The sequence below is a fragment of the Podarcis cretensis genome, assembly GCF_951804945.1.
Source record: "Podarcis cretensis genome assembly, chromosome: 2".
NCBI lineage: Eukaryota > Metazoa > Chordata > Lepidosauria > Squamata > Lacertidae > Podarcis > Podarcis cretensis.
Genome location: NC_137171.1, coordinates 1,329,282 through 1,349,761, shown reverse-complemented (window position 1 = coordinate 1,349,761; position 20,480 = coordinate 1,329,282). Strand labels below are relative to the sequence as shown.

Genomic DNA, 20,480 nt, shown 5'->3' with positions numbered 1-20,480 from the left:
AAGACTTAATTCTATAATGCTCACAGGCACCCAAGCCCTCTGTTAATGTGCAGTTGAAATGACTTGGCACACTCTGTACCCATTCAGAATGTAAAGTGATCTAGCATGAACTGGAGGGAATTCCCTCACCTAATGATTTTCAGCAGTGTAGATGGAATGACTTCATTCATACAAGGCACCCAACCTTAATATCTCTGCGTTCCATTGTGCAGTGGTAACAGGTTTAATAACATCCTTAATTGGGCTTATAGAATAATCATGCAAATAATAATAAGCAAAATTTAAGTGGAACTGACTATTGGCTCAAACTCATATTTGCCATATAAGGAAAGCAATCTATTATTCCCATTTTATAGATGGGAAGTCAAGGCTGAAGGAGAGCAATTTACTTCATTTTTCTTCCTTTCTGTTGCTCGGTCTCTGCCTTGTCTTTTTCAGTTCACATTTTCTCTGCCTCTGGCTTCTCCCCCCCCCCCACATTTTTTTCCTCCCCTGCATTTTTTAAAAAAGGATAGTGATTCTGTCACTATTGCAGAGCGCAACCCAGATGGAAGTGCTGAACACCCAGTGCGGTGGTGGCTGAGCTGAGATCTGAAGTAGCATTGAAATGGAATTGTGGCAGAATATAAAGTTTTATAGATTTCCTACAAATGCAAGTGCCAAATCTATTTGGGGTCTTTATAAGCTATTGAATCTTGTAACATCTCAGATTGATGGGCAAAATCCAGCAGAACTCAAAACCTTTAAGATGTGAGACACCTCCTCCCCCACAAAAAACTAGGGGCTGCTGCATTGCCTGCCAAACTGCCTATACCCCACCAAACCCACTTTCCGGCCCCATGCCAACCCCCGTTCCCTCACATTCCTTAAACCCCCCCATCCTTGTGTACCTGTCACCCCCCACCTTGTTGCCAAATTGCCAGTCCCCAGGAGCTCAGGACACGACCCAAACCAGCACCTCTTGCCCTGGTGCTGGGAGCTGCGTGGATGCGAGGGATGGGGTGTGATAGGACAAGGGCTCAACAGAGAGGTGTAAGGGAGGTGGGGAGGCGTTACTCTGTGAAGCACCTCCCCTCCTTTAAGAAAGAGTGGGGAGAGAGGTAAGCTGCAGGGGGAGAGGGAGGGGTGATCTGAAAGGGGCTAAGAGAGTGGGGGGGTCAGCTGTGGTTTCAGGGCAGTTGACAAAGGGTTCTGTGGGTAGGTGGAGTTAGTGAGCGGGGTGACCAGGGGCAGCAGCCCCTAGTAATAATCATTAAAATTCTTGTGGAACCACGTCCAAGAGCCTGTAAATGAATAGTTATTAGTCACTTTTCAGGATTGACATTGGCTATTTGAGTGGAGATTTGCTTTGTCCTGTCCTGATTTAATTCTGTTTTGAGTGTGGTTTGAATCTGTTTCAACATTCTTTCCTTTTGGGGCTGCTGCTTTGTTTTGGAATAGTAACCGTTTGCATTTGGGAATAGATGGCAGCCCAGGCTATTACCATATGTAAGCTGTTGTGTGTTCTTCTGGAAGAAGAGCTGGATACAAGTGTAGCCACTAAATAATAAATTGTGATTTTCAGAAGAGCAATTTTGCTATAGGGCACTCTGCTCTGCCATAATACATGTTGTGTCGCCTTGTTCTCAGGCCCACCTCGCTTTCTACTCCCCATTTAATTTAAGATTCATTGTGCAGCTGCATTCAGTCTGTATTATCCAGCAGTGTGTCCAATAAATCCCCTTTTCCCTCCAAAGCGAAACATGAAGTTAAAGCCAGTCTCTGCAAAAACAACATCTCGCCCTGGCCTTATAAGAAGAGATCAGGTCGTTTGTCTTTGCCTGGCTGTATGCAATGGATGACTCTGCTCTTGGTTTTCATAATTAATAATTATGAATTGCCCATGGCACTTCAGTGGAGAAGCACCAGCATATGGGGTGAATAAATCAGTGGGTGAATGTCAAAAAGGTGGAATAGCTCTCTCTCACACACATCCCTCTCGATTTTCCCATGCTGAAGGAAACCAACCAAAAGGCAATGCAGCCCAATGGGACTCAGTGGGAACATAATTGGCCCATTCCTGGCTATGAATTTTGCATGGGAAACACAGCAGACATTGTCGGGCTAAATCAGACATGTGCTCCATCTAGCTAGACTTTCTCACAACAGAGGGTTCTCTGGGAAGGGATGTGACAGACCCAGGGATCCCGCCTAATTCTACAGCAAAATAAAATCCATGGCCTGGATCCAGCTCTGGTCACGCTTCAGTGCAGGAGGTGAGCTGCAGCCACAGTTTCTGCTGAGTTCAGAGGGAGACTAAAAGAGTCTTGTGTTCCTCATTGACACTTGGATATGCCTGTAGGGGTCCCTTGCTTGACCAGGGCAAAAAGCTCTACTGATGGATAGGTGGAAGTTCCCCCTCTTCTCCTGTTGAACTTGGAAGCGCTTAATCAAAAAACAAAATAAGTGTTTATAGGACAAGCGCTGGTCATCCAAATTAATTGGGTCCCAATCAGTGACACATTTAAAGACTCAGGGCTCCTCCTGAAGACATAATTGCAGCCTCTGTCCCTCCCAACCCGGCCAGGTCCTTCATCACCGCCATCTCCAGTGCAGGAGGGGGGAGGCATTCTGGTCAGCTTGGGGGTGCGGGTGCAGGGAAGCATCTCAGTCTCACGGCGCTCTGAATGGTTGCATCAGGAATGCAATGGCACCCTAGAGACCTTAATGTTACCATGCGTCAACCAGCACAGATCCGGCTTTAGCCTGTCTCCCTTCTACCTCTGCATAACTGGGTAGGGTATGGCAAGGTCTGACACCCCTGTCTTCTTTCAGAGTATGCAACCTTCACATGGTCTCAGAAATGGGGCTGAAAACAAACAAAGGAGCTTCCACATATCCAATAAGATCCATGCTGGGAGAAGACACACTTGATAGAATCTTAATCAGCAGACTCTCTTATCTATGAGATGATCTGAAAAATGTCTGTGTGCTTTCAAAGGCCTGACTGCTATTTCTCCCATATTCTGCTGCTGATTGAGATGCTCTGATGTTTCAGAAGCGCTTCATTTGTCCAGGGAGTGGCATCTGTAACAGGATGCTGTAAAACACTGCTGATTTTTGTATGGGAAGGGAGATGTTAGTTTGAATGGGTTCAAATAGCCACTTTCAGAAAAACAGCAGAGCTGTGCCACTGGGCCCACACCTAGCCACTGAGCCTGCTGCCTCCCCACAGTCTATCCACATCCAGCTGAACATGCACATGTGCTCCATGTAGTCTGGAGAGCTGCATGGCAAGATCCCAATCACATGGAGCTGAATGCAAGCCAGCGCTCCTGCAAACATCCTGCTCAACATTCATGCTTTGAGGTGGGCAGGGTCTGTGATGCACAAGGTGTCAGTAGTGGTTCCAGTGGCAGGACCCCACTCCCTGTTCCCCATCCGTATTTTGTACATATGGATTACTTTCAAAAGGGCTAACCTTACCCAGGCTCCAGAGACAGGATGTATCCAGATCAGGTCAGGGCACCAGTTGTGGGGAAAGAGGTGGCTGCAAAGAGCACTTTGAAAGCTGGGGAAGCGAAAGAACAGAGAAGCCTAGAGTCAGGCTGACTGGGAGGTGGTAGGCTGTGAGCAAGTGCAGAATCTGGAAAATCAATGCTATCACTTCAAGCAATCAGCATCCGCCAATGCATATTCCCCAGGCTTTGGCCGGAAGGCATAAGTGACTACCACCTTACTAAAGCTAAGGTGGTTTAGGTCTGATCCATTTCTAGATGGGTTACTGCACAGGAAGCACATGAATGACACTTTGCCTTCCAGGATGGAGGAGAGGTTGCATAGAAATGTAAGGAAAAACAACAACCATCTTGGAAATGTGTGAGCAGAATTAAAATGCTTGTAAACTAAAGAAGTGGTCAGTGGATAGCACAGCCCCACAGCCCCCATTCCTCTATTTCTCCCCCTCTCTCCTGTGATTATAAGCTCTCAAGGACTACAGTCCACTTTGTGCTGGCTGAAGTATGATGTCTAGCAATTCTGATGAGACAACCCAGACACCAAAGGGGGGTTTCATGTGAGTTCCTTGACTGTTGTTGGGAATGAAGAGAACAGGACTCTGGTTGCATTGAACTTGTGATCTCACTCGTCTTAGGTTTTGATAAGGTACAAAGAAAGAATCCGTTGGATGATCTGAGCCAGTGCTTCTTGCTTTGGGGAAAGCGAAGTTCTGCTACACAGTGGGAGGGAAAGTTCAATCAGTGCCTTTTGCTCTCCTTTAACATAGCCCTGCATTGGAAAAGAGAAGGGATCGACAACAAAATGTTGCAACATTGAGTGCTCCTGTTCAGAATCCCAGGCACTTCATTCCATTTCCCACCCACTAGTTTCAAATTCCCCTTCCCATAGCATTGCATGGCCACTGGGCATGCTCAGTGCTCATTGGTCCATTTTGGGGTTTGCCTATTAGATTCCCCTCAAAGATTTTATGTACTCCTGCAAAGCTAAAGGCCATCCAGCCTGCTGATACGTCCCTTATAGCAGTGGCCCATCTAGTACTATTCTCACAGTTGCCACCCCAATGCTATTATTTTTATTTTTTTATTACATTAATATCCTACCAATGAACTCAAGGCGGTGTCCATAGTTCTCCCGCTGCCCATTCCTATACTCACAACAATCCTGTGAGGTAGGTTAGGCTGAGAGACGGTGAGTGGCCCAAGATTACTCAGTGCGCTTCATGGCCAAGTGGGGATTTGAACTCAGGTACCCCAGGTTCTCGCCCAACACACTAACCACTACACCGCATGTATTGGCTGGCAGTGGCTGTCCTGTTCTCCTAGCGGAAGGGGGCCTTTCCATGATGCTTTTTACCTGGAGATGCCAGGGGTTGAACCTTTTGCATATATATATATATATATATATATATATATATATATATATATGCTGTGCTTTTCTACTACTGAGCTGTGCTTTCCTCAAGGGTGAAAGAGTGTTGATACTAGAAATTCAGAAGTATTGAGGGGACCTATCAGGGTGGGGAAATTCTCTTGTCATGGTTAGATCCTGCCCAGGGCCTTTGGATGGAGAAGCCACTGTGCCACATCTCATGGGGCAGAGTTGTGCCTCAGCAAGCCCCACCCATCCTCAGCATGTGCCACCTTCATGACACACTAACATGACATCACAGTATATGTGGGTGGAGCTAGAGCTGGGTTGCCATGGCGTAGCCTCCACTTTGAATGGCTGCTGCCCAGCCTTCCTCATAGGCGACATTCCTTCTGAATGTGGAGGCTGAAGATTGGACCATGCTCTTCTCGCCATACCACCGATTCTGAAATGCACACACTGTTTCCATGACACTGTTGACATGAGGAGTGTGGATTTATGGCTGACACAATAATGTAAGCAGCTGGTAGCCTATAAAAGTATCCTATTCCCCACTACTCCATCCCTCATAGATTCCTTTTGGCATTTGAAATTGTTCCAGAGAAGCATATGGTGATGGAAATTAGGATAAACACAGCTCCTTGATCTCCTGCCTTTCTCTCTCCAGTTGCCAATCTCATGCCAGCACTTTTCTTGTTATAACTTAGCTGGCTTTTGACAGGCCATGCCAACTCCAAGGTTTCTCCATCTACTGGCTGCATCTTCCATGTCAAGGCTGAGGGAAATGACACAAATTGCTGGTTTGTGGATTGTGGAAGGGGGTCCCGAAAGGAGCAACCTATGCTGGGTGTATCGCTGCTGCAGCTTACCTTGCCTCAGAGTTGTCTGTGATACTGAAATTGATGGGAGCTCCACAAGATAGCTAACCATGGATGATTGTATCCTTGGACTGATTGATTGGTGATGGCAAAGTTTAAACAGCATGGCTGCAAGTTAAAGACACACGGTGACTGTTTTGGTTCTGGTGTATTACTTACCCGACTTTATTTATTTGATGGTGGTGATATTGGTGGTGACTAGTTTGGTTCAGGGCACAATTGTTGTTAAGGCTCTTTTGGTTTTGATGTTTTTATTAAAACTACACACTTTTTAGATAAACATTTCCATTTCAATGTGTATCACTGGCCTAATAATTGGAACATATGTCTCGGAATAAACAGCACTGATACATGCGCTGCAATCTAATGGTTTTGATGCGTTACTGAATAGGGCACAATTTATCACGTTTGTTAAGGCTATTTTGCTTCTGGTGTGTTACTGCAATACAGGGGTACCTTGGGTTACATATGCTTCAGGATACAGACTCTGCTAACCCAGAAATAGTGCTTCAGGTTAAGAACTTTGCTTCAGGTTGAGAACAGAAATCATGCTCCAGCGGCGCAGCAGCAGGAGGAGGCCCCATTAGCTAAAGTGGTGCTTCAGGTTAAGAACAGTTTTAGGTTAAGAACGGACCTCCAGAACGATTAAGTACGTAACCAGAGGTACCACTGTAGAGAAAAACTTCTTTCTTTCTTAAATTAGCTTACTAGTAATGAGTGGTTAATTTTTGATAATTCAGCAGCTAACTAATTTTGCAGTTCCTCCCAGGACCTGAATAAGCAGTTTATGCTGATATTGTGCAGTTTTAAATTTTTAAGATAATTGATCAACCAAAGTAGCTTATCACTTGACAGCCACAATTGCATGTGAACTTCAGTGCAGAACTGCACATATTATGTAAACATACTTCCTCATTCTGGCATAAATGTAGAGTGGAGGAGGCATCAGTCAGTGGGGCGGTGGGGTGGGGTGGGCTCTTAATCCACTCTGTACCCTAAAATTTCCCCTTGTTGAATGCCCTCCTTGTCTGTTTCCCACCCCAATTCCTTGTTTCTGGGGTCCTATTTCTAGTCTTGTGAACCTAGCAGAGAATTTTTTGGGGGGTGAGGGGTAGCTTGTAGGAAAGTATGGGAAGAGTACATCACCCCTCCCTGCTGCCAGTCTTCCCTGCAGCTGCCCCCCAACCCCTTGTTAGCCCTGAAAACCTGGGCATGCCTGCTTCATATGAAGTTCTGTCCTGAATCATTTGTAGTTGACGCTTCTGAGAATGTGATTTGTGTAGCTTATCAATATTATTAATGTAAAACACTGGAGAGAAAGTGGGGAGGGGGGGAGAAGCGATTGGGAGTTTGATTCAAAGTTTTTCTTTGCTCATAACTGGTTGCCCTCAGGCCATTTGTGGTTTATGTGCCAGAAAAGATTTGAGTGTATGAAACTGCTACCTTCTCCTACAAAAGCATTTTAAAAAATGCCACAAGGGAAATTTGAGGGCTTGCACCTTTTAAAAGCAACTATGTTTTACTAGCAAAGGAATTTGCCTTCCAAGAGATTTTTGCCCTTATACTTCAGAGCCAAGCTGGAATCATCAGAGGCCCCCCTCCCTCTGTGTGTGTTAGAAGCAACGATTATAGATAAGCCAGTGTTTGTTCTTTGTGACTTTCGCATGTACAGGATTCTACATGCAGAGAGAGAAATCTGATTTGGGAATTTGACTATATGCCAGTTTGCAGGGGTGGAAAGAAAATGTTTTCAATTCTTCCACACCAGAAGGAAATTCTGATGAGCCAGCAAGTGCCTATGTACTTGGGTGCCCACAATAAAATATATAACATTAATTCCAGTAACTGTTACAACAGAAGAAAGTGGCCATTTGGAACTCTTTCCTTGTACAGATTAGATGCCTCACTTTGATTATACATCACTCGATCACTCCATATTTGGGCCTGGTCGCCACATGTAGCAGAATGAGTTGCAAGAGACCTGAAGCGGTAGAATGGACTGTCCATTCAGCTGCCACATATTATTGAGCAAACAAACACAGAAACCTCCCTGCAAGCAGAAAACCAGCAGAGCAAGGAGATTGCTGGACTGTGTTTGCTATTTACTTTCAGGGATTTTTTTTTTTATAGTGGCAATCTGCTTACCTGCAGTTGGAATGAATACATAGTCCACTCTCTTGCCTCGGGTTTCTGCCTTCTCATTCAATTACCTTGGGAGGTAAGCAACAGCTGAATGTGTGAACTGGCTCCATTGTGCATGCTGTTAAGAGCTAGGATGGCCAATTCACATCAAATGAGGGTGTGTAGCACCCTGCTTGTGGTTAACACTTAGCTGGAATGAAATATTCAACGCAGCAATAGAGAAATTAAAATAATAATTTATTTGTCAGACAAATAAATATGAGGCACAGTGGTATATGGTTACCAAGCTCTGGCCTGGCCTCTTGCCATTCTGGCCAGCACTTATATTTCCTTAATCCAGCCCCCTTGCTCCTCCTGTGGCTGCCTCTGTCCAATCAGCCTGGTTGAAATTCCTATTGGCTATTTGCTAGAACCAATCACAAAAGATACACCCATTTCCTTCTGCCCTTTTATGGGAATCAAAAAGCTATATATTCTTCTATCTATAAATGACAAATAAGTAGTAATATATCTTACATGTGTCTCAACAAGGAATCTTAATTACCAGCTCACCTCTTGCCCTCCTTGCCCTATTGCCTTCCAAAACAGATGATTAATCTTGAATTTTTATCTTAAACATATGTCAAGGATTTTGAGTTCACATCAACATTGAGAGATCTCCTTCATCTGAAGGTTTCTAAACAAAAGGCCTGACAACCATATATCAGGAGTGCTCGATGGCGTCTCCTGTCTGACAAGGGGGCCGGTGGCTGATGGCCCCTGTGATCTCTTCCAACTATATGAAATAAGAATCTAGCATTTCTTAAATCCTTTGCATAATTATATTTAAGCTAATATATTTAATACATAAATAACCTTTTAAAAGGAAAAGAAATCTTAAAAGGATCTTAGTTTAAGAAAGAAACAGCTTTAGAAAAGACTTCCCCAAAATGCTCTGTTTCTGCCAGCCAGACCAGTTGCTTTTTCACTGCTCTTGACCTTCTTAACCTTAGGAAGAAGATATGGCTCATTTTACTATTTATCCACCCTTAATTTGTAGGGTCAGTGTAACCTTGGCTGTCAGCCTGTAATTCCCTTTTTACGACTTTGAGAATTGTTTTCTGCTATAAATCAGGGGGGCCCCTTGTCTAGGAGAAAAACATTCTGCCAAGGTTCTTAGGCAGCTGGTCTTCTGCCTGGCATAAAACATTTATGAATTTGAACTCATTTTTAAAATACAAGCCCTGATTAAACATATAAGCTTTAATAAAAATGCAGGCTTATGATTAGATGCCTCAGGTGATGTATGGCTAGAGGTTTCTCAGCAGCATCCTGGAGAGAGAGCGGCAGCTAATCACCTCGATTTACACTGATCTTTGTTGCAAATTTACTAAAACAAGTTTCATTTTCCCAGAGCTTTTATCCTGGAGGGGTAAAGAATGTGTTAGTCGTAATCCAGAGGTGGGCAAACGTGTCCAGCTTTGGAGGCTGCATTCTCTTCTGGGCAACCTTCCAAGGGCCACATGACAGTGGTGGGCGGGGTCAGAGGCAAAAGGGGGTGGAGCAAAGGATGTAAATGACCTTTGTATAGGAGGCTTGTTTCTGGACACACTCACACAAATCTCTCTCTCACCCATGCAGGCAATGAGGAGCTGCCCAAGGACGCATTGCAGCCAGGGCAAAAACTCGCAGGGTGTGACGCATGGCCAGGGTGGGGTTTGGCCTGGGAATAGTTCCAAGAACCAGGGAGAGGAACTTTGATGAGTTCCTCATCAATGATTTAATGCAGTGAAGGTGCTTCTAGATTGGCTTCGCCAGTCAGCACATGTGAACATTGACCTCCTCCTCTGGCCGGAGTAAAAAACCAAAAAGATTATTCTTCCCCCCTCAGCACCCTTCCTTCCTGTCCCATGTTACTGTCATAAGAGCATGGATCTATCTTGTCCAGCATCCTGTTCTCACAGGGGCCAACCAGAGGAATCACAGATTCAAAGAATTTTAGACTTGGAAGGGACCCCAGGGGTCATCTAGACCGACCCCCTGCGATGCAGGAATCTCAGCTAAAGCATCCATGACGGGTGCCCATCTGACCTCTGCTTACAAACCTCCAAAGGAGAATCTACAACCTCCCCTGGGAGACTGTGTCACTGTCTAACAGCTCTTACTGTCAGAAAGTTCTTCCCGATGTTTAGTCAGAATCTCCTTTTTTGTAACTTGAAACCATTGGTTTCAATCCTACCCTCCAGAGCAAGAAAAAAATTAAGCTTATTCACTCTTCCATAGGACAGCCTTTGAGATATTGGAAGATAGCTATTATAACTCCTCTCAGTCTCCTCCTGTCCAGGATAAACATACCCAGCTCCTTCAACTCTTCCTTATCAGGCTTGCTTTCCATACCTTTGAACATCTTGGTTCCCCTCTTCTGTACATGTTCCAGCTTGTCAACATGATCTGTCTAAAATTGTGGTGCCCAGAATTGGATGCAGTACTCCAGGTGTGATCTGATCAAGGCAGAATACAACAGGACTACTACTTGATGCAGCTTAGAATAGCATTGACATTTTGGAGGATGAAATTAATGGACTATGCAGAACTAGATAAACTAACAGGAAGGATTCAAAATCTGAGGGACCAGTAATTCACAGAAGACTGGTGTAAATTTACAGACTATTTGAAAAGCAAATGTGATGATCAGACTATGTTTGTAGGTTTGCAAGAAGTTTTGTGAGGGGAATTATTGGAACTATTGCAAAAATGGATAAAGAGGAGGATGGTTAGTTATGATAATTAAAGGCAATATGAATTTAAGAAATGCACAAGAAGTAGTTAAAACGGTGGATCATCAGAGGTGCTGATGGAAGTCCAAATAAAGATTGTATAAGTGGTGAAGTTTTGTGGTATGTATTATAATTTATATGTTAAAATTAATAAAAATTATTATAAAAAAGAATAGCATTGACATTTTTTGCTGCTGCATCACACTGTTGACACATTTTAAGCTTTTGGTTCACCAAGACCCCTAGATCTTTTTCACATGTACTGCTAGTAAGACAGGTGTCCCCCGCCTTATATTTGTGCATCTGGTTCTTCCTACCTAAGTGCAGAACCTGACATTTGTCCCCCTGTAATTTGTTTCAACTGGTGTTCAGAGTCATGATGCCTCTCAGCAGAGATGGTACAAGGCCACTGTGTCACTGAGTTGCGCTGGTACCTGGTATCTATGCTGCCCTGCACAGGGCACAGACCAGATCCTGCCCTCAACCTTGCAAATATTTACATTTCATGAATTCCCCAAGCAGTGTGATATTCTGCATGTTAAGTTTCATGTAATGTGTGTCATGTTCTCAACATAGTCAAAAGGATTTTAAAGAAATGAACTGCTGCCTGTATTTCAGCTATCCCACAAACAGTTCCTCTTCCATTGCAGACTGTGCTCTCTCATGTACTTACGTTGTTGCAGGTCTCCTCTATTCTGTGACCAGTGAGATGTTCCTGGGGTGCAGCACTCACCCAGATTTTGTTTCCATTTGGAAACAGAGCCCTGGATATTTCTTGGCAGTTGTTTTTCCTTTTTATACTTGGGTTTGCTTACAGCTATACAAGCTGAGCTTAGGCAAAGGTGCAGCCTCCAGATGTTGCTGGACTACAACTCACAAATCACCTGTGACCATTGGCTGTGCTGGCTGGGGCTGTCTAGGCCCTGTTGTTCATAGAATCACTGGATGAGAAGGTCCCCTGCAGGTCATCCAGTCCACCCCACAACTTTTAGCTCACCAAGGATCTCAAAGTAGCACATATGGAGGTGTAGCTCCCAATCCTCATATCAAATCTGGCTGGGCTGAGAAGTGGTGACTGGTGTGCCGGGGCAACAAAATAAGCTTCCTGGGCATGTTGGGATTTGAACCTGGCTCTCCCTGGTAAAAGTAATACTCCAGCTATGACACCATCCCAGATTCCCAGACCTTGCTGTTTCCTTTCCAAGGAATGTGGGCATTTTTGCTGCATCCTCCATAATTGATAAGCTCCAAGCTCTGAAAAGCAAGGGATGGAATCGGCACATCTTGAGGTGTCAAAAGAGAGTCTGGCCAGGGAGGGGGAGCAGGCAGGGGAGAGCTTTCACAACAAAGGCAATATTTCCTGCCTCCGCCGACGTGCCTGGGAGAACAGCGAGAACACACTGCCAGCTTTTGACAAACGTCCCTTCTGCCGAGTGTCCGTGCTCCTGCAGCAAAATCAACATTTGGCATTAGCATATGTGAAAATAAATGGACTGGGTTTTTTTTAAAAAAAGAAAAAAAGTATGGTCTTGTTTGCAGCATTTTTTTTCATAGAGAAAAGGGCTGCAATGGTTTTGGCTGTCGTAGAATTCCAAAAATTAATATTTTCTCGCAATGCATTTTGCCATTATGGAGTAGAGGTTGGACAACCATTGGTTGCCAAATACCAGCGGTGGATGGGGCTAGCCAGTCCAACCCCCTCCACTATGACTTTAAAATGTGAGGGGTGGGTGGGTGTGAACCCCTTGTGCCTAGGGGTAGGGCTGTGCTCAGCCCCCCTGATATGGCAACCACAGAGCAACCACAAGCCAGCTTGGATCATTATGGGGCCGATCCATATCTGGCCCCAAACAGAACTGCCCCATGTTTAATGAGGGCTTTAAACCCCAATTAAACATGCAGTGAGGAGAGGAGGGAGGAGGATAGGATAGAGAGGTCTCTGTGAGTGTGTGTAGAGACGAGTCTACTGGACAAAGGGTACATTTGCATTCCCTGGTCTGCCCACTTTTGCCTCTGGCCCCACAAAGCAGTGGCATGTGGCCTCTGGGAGGTTGCCCAGAAGGGACTGTGGCCCTTGGGCTGAACAAGATTCCCCCATGTCAGGCATCAGCAGTCCTGAGCCGGAGGGACCAGGGACTCCGCATAAGGCAGCTTTCTATGTTCCCTATTTCCTGTATCACAGTTGTTTTACGGTGAAGATGGTTCATACAATGATGGATTGGATGTTGTCCCTGCATGCCTGAACCAGTCCAAGGGAGACGATGACGTCTGTGCTCGGGAGATTTATGTGATGCAATTGAATCTCTGGGAGTAATTTTTGTCTTCTTAAGGCAGCCTTGAGAAGTGAGGATTCAGATCTGGTGTGTGTGTGACTCCTCCAAACCCACCTTCTCTGCAACTACAACAAGAACGTTACTTTGGGAAAGTCTGCCATGGATTGCCTGTGTGACAACTACTTAGGGACAAAGTTACAGCTAGACAGGCCGCGATAGAAAAGTTTGGGGTAAAGAGAAAATGAGGAGTGACATGGCATAGCCAGGACAGGGCAGACCATCAGAGTGGCATGGAGGCCAACAGTAGGTGGAGCCAGAGCCAGGTGGAGCCACTAGGAATTTGAATTTTGTCCCCATCCACCCAGAGCTACCTTGTGCCCTTGTCAAAGAACTGTTTCAGCAAACACACACACACATTTACAGATAGTTAGCCGTGTTGGTCTGCCACAGTCAAAACAAAACAAAAAAAATCCTTCCAGTAGCACCTTAAAGACCAACTAAGTTAGTTCTTGGTATGAGCTTTCGTGTGCATGCACACTTCTTCAGATACACTGAAACAGAAGTCACCAGACCCTTCTATATAGTGAGAAGGTGGGGAGGGGTATTACTCAGAAGGGTGGTGGGATTGGGTGATTGGCAGATAGCTGTGATGAGCCTGTTGACGACTCTTAATGACTGCAATAGGTCTTACAGGAAAAAGCAAGGGGTGAGAAGGTGAAAAATGGCTTTGTCATGTATAATGAGATAAGAATCCAATGTCTTTAATTTCAGAAATAGACTGGAAAGAGAAGCTGCTGAATTGCAACTTATTACCAAACTTAAAACCATGGAGAGACCTGGTCTGAACAAAGACATTGGATTCTTATCTCATTATACATGACAAAGCCATTTTTCGCCTTCTCACCCCTTGCTTTTTCCTGTAAGACCTATATAGAAGGGCCTGGTGACTTCTGTTTCAGTGTATCTGAAGAAGTGTGCATGCACACGAAAGCTCATACCAAGAACTAACTTAGTTGGTCTTTAAGGTGCTACTGGAAGGATTTGTTTTGTTTTGTTTTGACACACACACATGTCCAACAAGCAGATTTTGGCCACCCAGAGCAGCAGATGTTGGCCACACACCCAGGGAGTGTGCAGATGGGTGGACAGGCTCCTAGCCACTCCAAGCCAGAGTGGAGAGGTGCGAATATTTGCACTCTTCTGGGCCTGCACCCTTGGCAGTATAGCAAAAATCAACATTTGAGGCTGAAGGAAATCTTAACATGGCAGTGAGAAAACCAAGGGTGCTTATTGCTAGCAATAATGGCTCAGTGGGATCACTCTCCAAAAGCTGAGCAAAGCCCCAGAAGGGTGGGGCCTTCCTAGTATGCATAGCTGCTATCTATTAAAGGAATACATGTGCATAAACTTCCTTCAATCTAAAGTTACAACACAAAACTAATTAAACCATGTATGGTCTTTCCTTCATTACCTATTCATTGAGCAAGCGAACAAAGAACTCTCTCTAAGCCCCCCCACCCACCCTGCACGTGATCTCTTTGCATTCCTTTCTATCTGAGGGGTTAGGACATTTGAAGGTACATCTCAGAACAGCAAGGCATGTCTCCTTTCATATGCAGATGCTTAGGAATGTGTTTACAACCTTGGGAGTAAAGCTGCTCCTAGCACAAGATAAGGCACAAGGCCTCTAGCCTGGCTAGTTAGCTGAGCTTATAGGTCTCTATGTGCATCAGCAGGGGCCAACCTGCCCAATCCTTAGGTATGTCCAGTGCTTTTTTCTGGGGGGAAGCAGGGGGATGCATACCCCTAAACATTTTGTGAATCTAAGTTTAGCCTCATTGAGGGGCAGTATTTCAATATGAGTAGGAAAATGAGAGTACCCCTAAACATTTTTTATGGGAAAAGCGCTGGGTACATTCCTGCACCCACTTCCTTGGTGAGTTCTGCGACCTGAGGAAGACAGTGCTGACAGGCTGGCTGGAGGGCAGCCTGAGGGTTGGTGGTGGGACAGTGTTGCATTTGTCCTAATGGACTAGCCTCCCTGCCCTAATGGTCCCCTTCCCTGCTGCCAAGGGGCCTGGGAGGACTGGGGGGGGGGGGAAGGATGGTCAGTGGGTGATTAACAATTTCCTTGCCAGTCATTTGCCCTGAAACAGCCTCCTTTGGACTGCGCTCTAGCCTTTGCTGCCATTACAGCAGCAGCCAGCTCCATTCCATGGAGGCTAGATCTGCCTCAAGCAGTCAGGGAAGGATCACCAGACACCTACAGGCACCCTTTGGGACAATGGCCACCTTCATGTATCCCCCCTCCCCTGTAATAATGGGTGTTTGCACAGGGAAATGAAAGAGCATGTAGCAAAAGCAAGAAAAACACACATGTCTTGGGATAATCCTGCAGGCAGCATGACTGAGTCCGTAGGAAGGTATTGGTGGGAATGAAGACGCAGAAGAGCCTCAACTGTTATAAGCTGCTTTGTTGTGTGGGTGGGTGCAATTTAAAGGGTGTAACGTATTCTCAATTCAGTGCTTTTGATTTTACTTTTATCTTCACAAATACAGAAGCACAGGTGAAAGGAGAAAGAAAAACCTGCCTTTGCAAAAAGAACCACAACCACTTAAAACCTATTATTCACCCAACCCACAACAATACCCCTACAGCAAACAATACATTAACAGCCACTCTCAAGTTTGTTTGCTTTCCCCCCCAGTAAACAATTTATTTTCTATGCCCAAACCAAAAGAATAAATAAAGAAGTATGCCTTTCTAAGGCTCAAAGTGGAATTTCTTATTTTCACACTTATGAAATATTTATTAAAACAAGAAAAAAACTTTCACTGTAATCTTAAGTTCCAGGCTGTTATTTAAAGTTCTAAGTTTTTAAAATGTAGCTCTACAAACATAGACCCACAAATGGGGGGGGGGGGCAATTGGAGCATCTACTCATTTTGTTTTGTTACAATTCTACCTCCTTTAAAAAGAAAACCCTATAAAGGAAACCCATCCATCTCTAAACATAAAAATGTAACTTATCGATCATCCAGTGAAGCTGAATACTGAAAGATTCAAGACAGATAAAAGAAAGTCCTTTGTGTCGTGCCAAGGTAACTATAGAACAAAGCTCCCCCAGGAGGCGGTGATGGCCACCAGACTAGATGGCTTGAAAAGAGGATCCTTGTTGGCATCCTCTGTCTCGGAGACAGTACAGTAGAAGAGTGTGCCTTTGGGGGTGAAGTCAAACTGTTGGAGGGTTAAGGCACCTGCTGTGTCTGTAGAGACTGATACGGGAGAGACATGTTTTGTTGCAGCTGGGGCGGATGAAGGTGTCCAGCTGTGCTGATGCTGATGCACCAGGGCATTTCTTCTCTCTGTGCTCCTCCCAGCAGTCCTATCTCTTCTGGCCACTGCTCCGGGTGCAGGAGCAGACTGTGTCCAGGCACTGCTGTCGTCTTGCAAGGGATTCCCAATGGCAGGGTTCATGTTGCCAGCCTTCACATCACGTTTTGCAGGCATCCAGCTTGGGGAGAGGAAGAAGAGGGGTCGGAGGGTGTGCCTCATCCCACAACCAGACCTCACATTTGGACCAGGTTTTTGGGAGACTGGTTGAGGTGCAGCAACTGGAAAATATCACAGACCTTTACCCACCCACTGACTAAGTTCGTACACAAAGTACATATAGAGTTTTAATTTTTTTCCCAGATGATCTTTATTGAATTTTTAGTTACATACTGTACATACACATACATTATATTTCACATTTGTTCTTGCTCTCCCGAGCTGACTTCTCTTCCTTCCTTCTTCTGGCTTTTTTGTGTCCTCTTTGACTTTTCTCATTATCTTTGTCCATTTTCCACAAGATTATTCTTCTTCATTTTTTCATTAAATGTCCGTAAACAAATAAATATTTCTATATATACAAATTCTTGCTGTCTGTCTATATTCATTTACAAATATTGTTCAATAATAATCCTAATATACATTTTTAATTCATTTTCATATTATTATCCAGTAAATTTCTTGTATTTTCCCGTTATGAGATATTATTTTAATTCTACTGGTTTCCCTATTTCACATCATCTTCTCTATATATAACATAAATTTTCCCTATTCTTTTTGATATGTTTCATTCCCCTGATGTCGAATTTTTGCTGTTAATTTGGCTATTTCTGCATACTCCGTAACCTTGTACTGCCATTCTTCTATTGTAGGCAATTTTTGCTGTTTCCATACCTGAGCCAGCAATAACCTCGCTGCTGTTGTTGTGTATAAGAACAGTTTCTGGTCATTCTTGTCAATGTCTTCTCCCACCATTCCCAACAGGAATGACTCTGTTTTTTTCAAAAACGTATACTTTAAAATCTTCTTTAATTCATTGTATATATTTTCCCAATACGTTTTCATTATGTCACAAGTCCACCACATGTGGAAGAAACTGCCTTCTTTCACTCCACACTTCCAACAATTTTTATTTCCTGTTTTATACATCTTTGACAATATAATTGGCGTGAGGTACCATCTGTACATCATTTTTAACAGATTTTCTTTTAACAATGTACATGCTGTAAATTTTAGGCCGGTATTCCATAATTTTATCCACTTTTCATACTCAGTGTTGTGGCCCACATCTATTGCCCACTTAATCATGACACTGCAGTTTCTAATATTGATTTTGTTTGTTCAAACCCTCTTGTTTTCTTATCCTTTGAGAAGATATCACCCATTTAACATATAGAGTTTTAATTCTTTGCTACCTATTACACAATCTCTTGGAAGATTTACCTGCCTATATTCTAGAAAGCAATTCAGGGCAAGTTTAATATTTTCAGGCAATCATGGTCCAGGCTTCAGATTAGCATGAGGTGTTTTGTTTTGGGTTTAAAAAATAAATAAATAAATCTGCTGCTTATCCTCTCTACACTTTTCTTGTACAGCTCTACCATCTCTGCCCACATATTTTGGAGTGCTGTTTCTGCTATCATGCAGTGGCCCAGTTACAGTAGGTGATTTTAGATCTGGACTTAATGGTCTTATGCTTCACCCGCTTCCGCTTTTGATAGTACTGAGTAATTATTTCGCTTACTTCAAGCCTTGCAGCATTTGGGGGCCCTCCTGCTCATTCCGCTAAGCAGGGTCCTGGATTCCTGCCTCAGAGTCCTGCCCTGAGTACCCCACTACACCCAGGAGGACTAGCTACTTGCTTTAGGTGGGGGGGGGGAGAGGCACAAACTCTTCAGCTGGCATTTTGGTATCACTCAAATTTGGCTGATCTACTGAGAAGTCATAGGAAGGCATGGTATCACTCGCTGATGATCTCTAAAGTGCTGAATGTAAATTATGGGCGGGTTGCCGTGCCACATCCAGAAGGAGAGAGCATGAGGCTGGCTAACATGGGTCTGACCTAGTTTGCATTCTCTGTCCACCCTCCACTCTGTTAAGGGCTGCTCCTTCTGCTCTGTTTCCCAAGAGGCTTTCTCAATTTTCTTGCATGATGTGGTTGGTGGAAAGGAGGCACTGATGGACTCTGAAAGAGTACAGACTATCTGGCTGTGGCTTGTTTGCCTGTGAATGGTGCTCTGTGGGCCTTCCTTTCTCTCTTGCAGCCTTTCCCTCCAATTTCTTAGCAGGCGCCTCTTTAAGAAACTGAAATGGGATGGGGCGGGGGAAGAGAGAAGACAGCCAAATGGGTGATGAAGCTTCGTGACATAACAGGAAAGGACAGAATAGGTCACGCCACAACTCATTACGTGCGTTCGGCATGTCCCAGGGCAAGCAGGGACTAAAAATAGCATTTGCCGCTCCATATTTAGTTGGGGAAAGAAAGGAATCAAGTGAATTTTAGAAACACATTGCGTTTGTGTGGGTTGGGAAGAGGGAGGTGGCATCGTGGGAAAGAGGGAAGGAGGGCAGGCAGTGCAGACTTGGGATGGAGTCAGTGTGACAGGTCTGCTCTTGTGGCCTATAACCCCAGGGTTATGGTCCCAGAGCGCTAAAGCATTTGGACACAGAGACAGCACTTTAATGATCAAGAGGCACTGGGCCAGAGAGTTTTTCCACCTTGTCTTAGTCAAACAAGCACACAATGACCTATGTTTCCAGGATCTAGCTACATACAAGAGTTCCCAGTGTTCTGTCACACTCCCATGTGACCAAGAAATGAAAAGCAGGGAAGAAGGGGGCAGATAAGAAACAATGCTTGATTCTGATCAGCTGATTTCAGCAGTGGCTGGAAACCTGGGGTTGTATTTCAACCACAGCAGGGCATCTCTTCACTCACCCATCTCCATGCCACAGCAAGCCACAGGGAAGACTTTACCATGAGCAGGGTAGCACAACTGGTGTGGCTGCACTGGGCACACACTGCAGGGGGTGTTAAAGCAATGCTATAGCAATGGAGCATGAGAGGTGGGGGATGTAAAATTTTAGCATTGCACAGGGTGCTGCTGAAATTTGAGAGCTCAACGTCTGTCATGGCCGTGAGCACACCTGTCAGGGCTGGTTTGCTCAAACCAGCATTGCATCTGAACCCAGGATCATGGTTCCATTCACTCTAACAAACCATGATCAGTAAGCCAAGAAGAAACTCTGGCTACAGATAGTGGCTGGTTGGGAGCAAAACAAATGACAATCCTTGACTGTGAGACATAATGTCAAGTCAGCAATCATGTTTCCTCTGTGTGTCATTTTAGACCATTCCCTGAGAGGAGAATAGTGTCCCCCGGTGAGAGCTGCCATTTTTTAGCGGCAAGTGCCACTTTTTTTGCCAGAATGCCCCAGAGCAACAGAAAAGTGTGGAGAAACTGGATAGTATCTCTCTCTCTCTCTCTCTCTCTCTCTCTCTCTCTCTCTCTCTCATATCTCTCTCCTCTTTCTCTCTCTACTAAGAGCCATCCAATGAGGCTGACTGTTGGAAGACCCAGGAGAGAGAGATAGAGGGAAGTAGTTTGCCCCATAATGCCTAGTCAACGATGGAAATCACTCATGCAATCATACCTATCCAAAACTTGGATAACTTCAAAAACAGGTTGGACAAATTCATGGTCAATAAGTCTATCAGTGACCACTAGCTATGCTGGCTGTATCCCACCTCCCTGGTCTGAGGCCGTCTGCCTCTGAATGCCAGTTGCTGAAGAATCACAAGTGGGGTGACTGCTCTTGCCCTCCGTTGTGGGCTTCCCACAAGCATCTGGCTGGCCACTGTGAGGACAGGATGCTGGACTCGATGGGCCTGATCCAGCAGGACTCTTTTTATGTTCTTAATATCTGTGGCATTCTGGGAAAAGAAGACAGTGGCTTATGGGAGGGAGGGAGCCACCAAAATACAGTGGTACCTCGGGTTACATGCGCTTCAGGTTACATACGCTTCAGGTTACAGACTCCGCTAACCCAGAAATAGTACCTCGGGTTAAGAACTTTGCTTCAGGATGAGAACCGAAATCATGCTCCGGCAGCGAAGTGGCAGCAGGAGGCCCCATTAGCTAAAGTGGTGCCTCAGGTTAAGAACAGTTTCAGGTTAAGAACGGAACTCCGGAATGAATTAAGTACTTAACCTGAGGTACCACTGTAAGCA

General features: G+C 44.8%; 1 protein-coding gene and 1 long non-coding RNA gene across 7 annotated transcripts in view; one reads left to right on the top strand and one right to left on the bottom strand.

Annotated features, from left to right (window-relative positions):
* The window catches only part of OLFM2 (olfactomedin 2), a 225,796-nt gene that overhangs the window by 125,100 nt on the left and 80,216 nt on the right, over positions 1 to 20,480 (top strand). Inside the window, exon 1 of one of the 5 annotated variants that reach the window (XM_079967843.1) lies at positions 5,213 to 5,381. The exons of the other annotated variants lie outside the window; for them this stretch is intronic. The gene's annotated coding sequence lies outside the window, so the exon portion shown is untranslated. Of the gene's footprint in view, positions 1 to 5,212; positions 5,382 to 20,480 lie in introns of those variants that run through there. 5 annotated transcript variants of the gene reach the window in all.
* Positions 3,400 to 4,902, bottom strand: LOC307211349. Of its 2 annotated transcripts, XR_013836392.1 has the most exons (3): positions 4,852 to 4,902; positions 4,124 to 4,266; positions 3,400 to 3,550 (listed from the first exon to the last, which is right to left on the bottom strand). It is a non-coding gene; the product is annotated as an uncharacterized lncRNA (long non-coding RNA). The 2 variants fall into 2 exon arrangements; XR_013836393.1 differs by lacking the exon at positions 3,400 to 3,550 and having other exon boundaries at positions 4,101 to 4,266.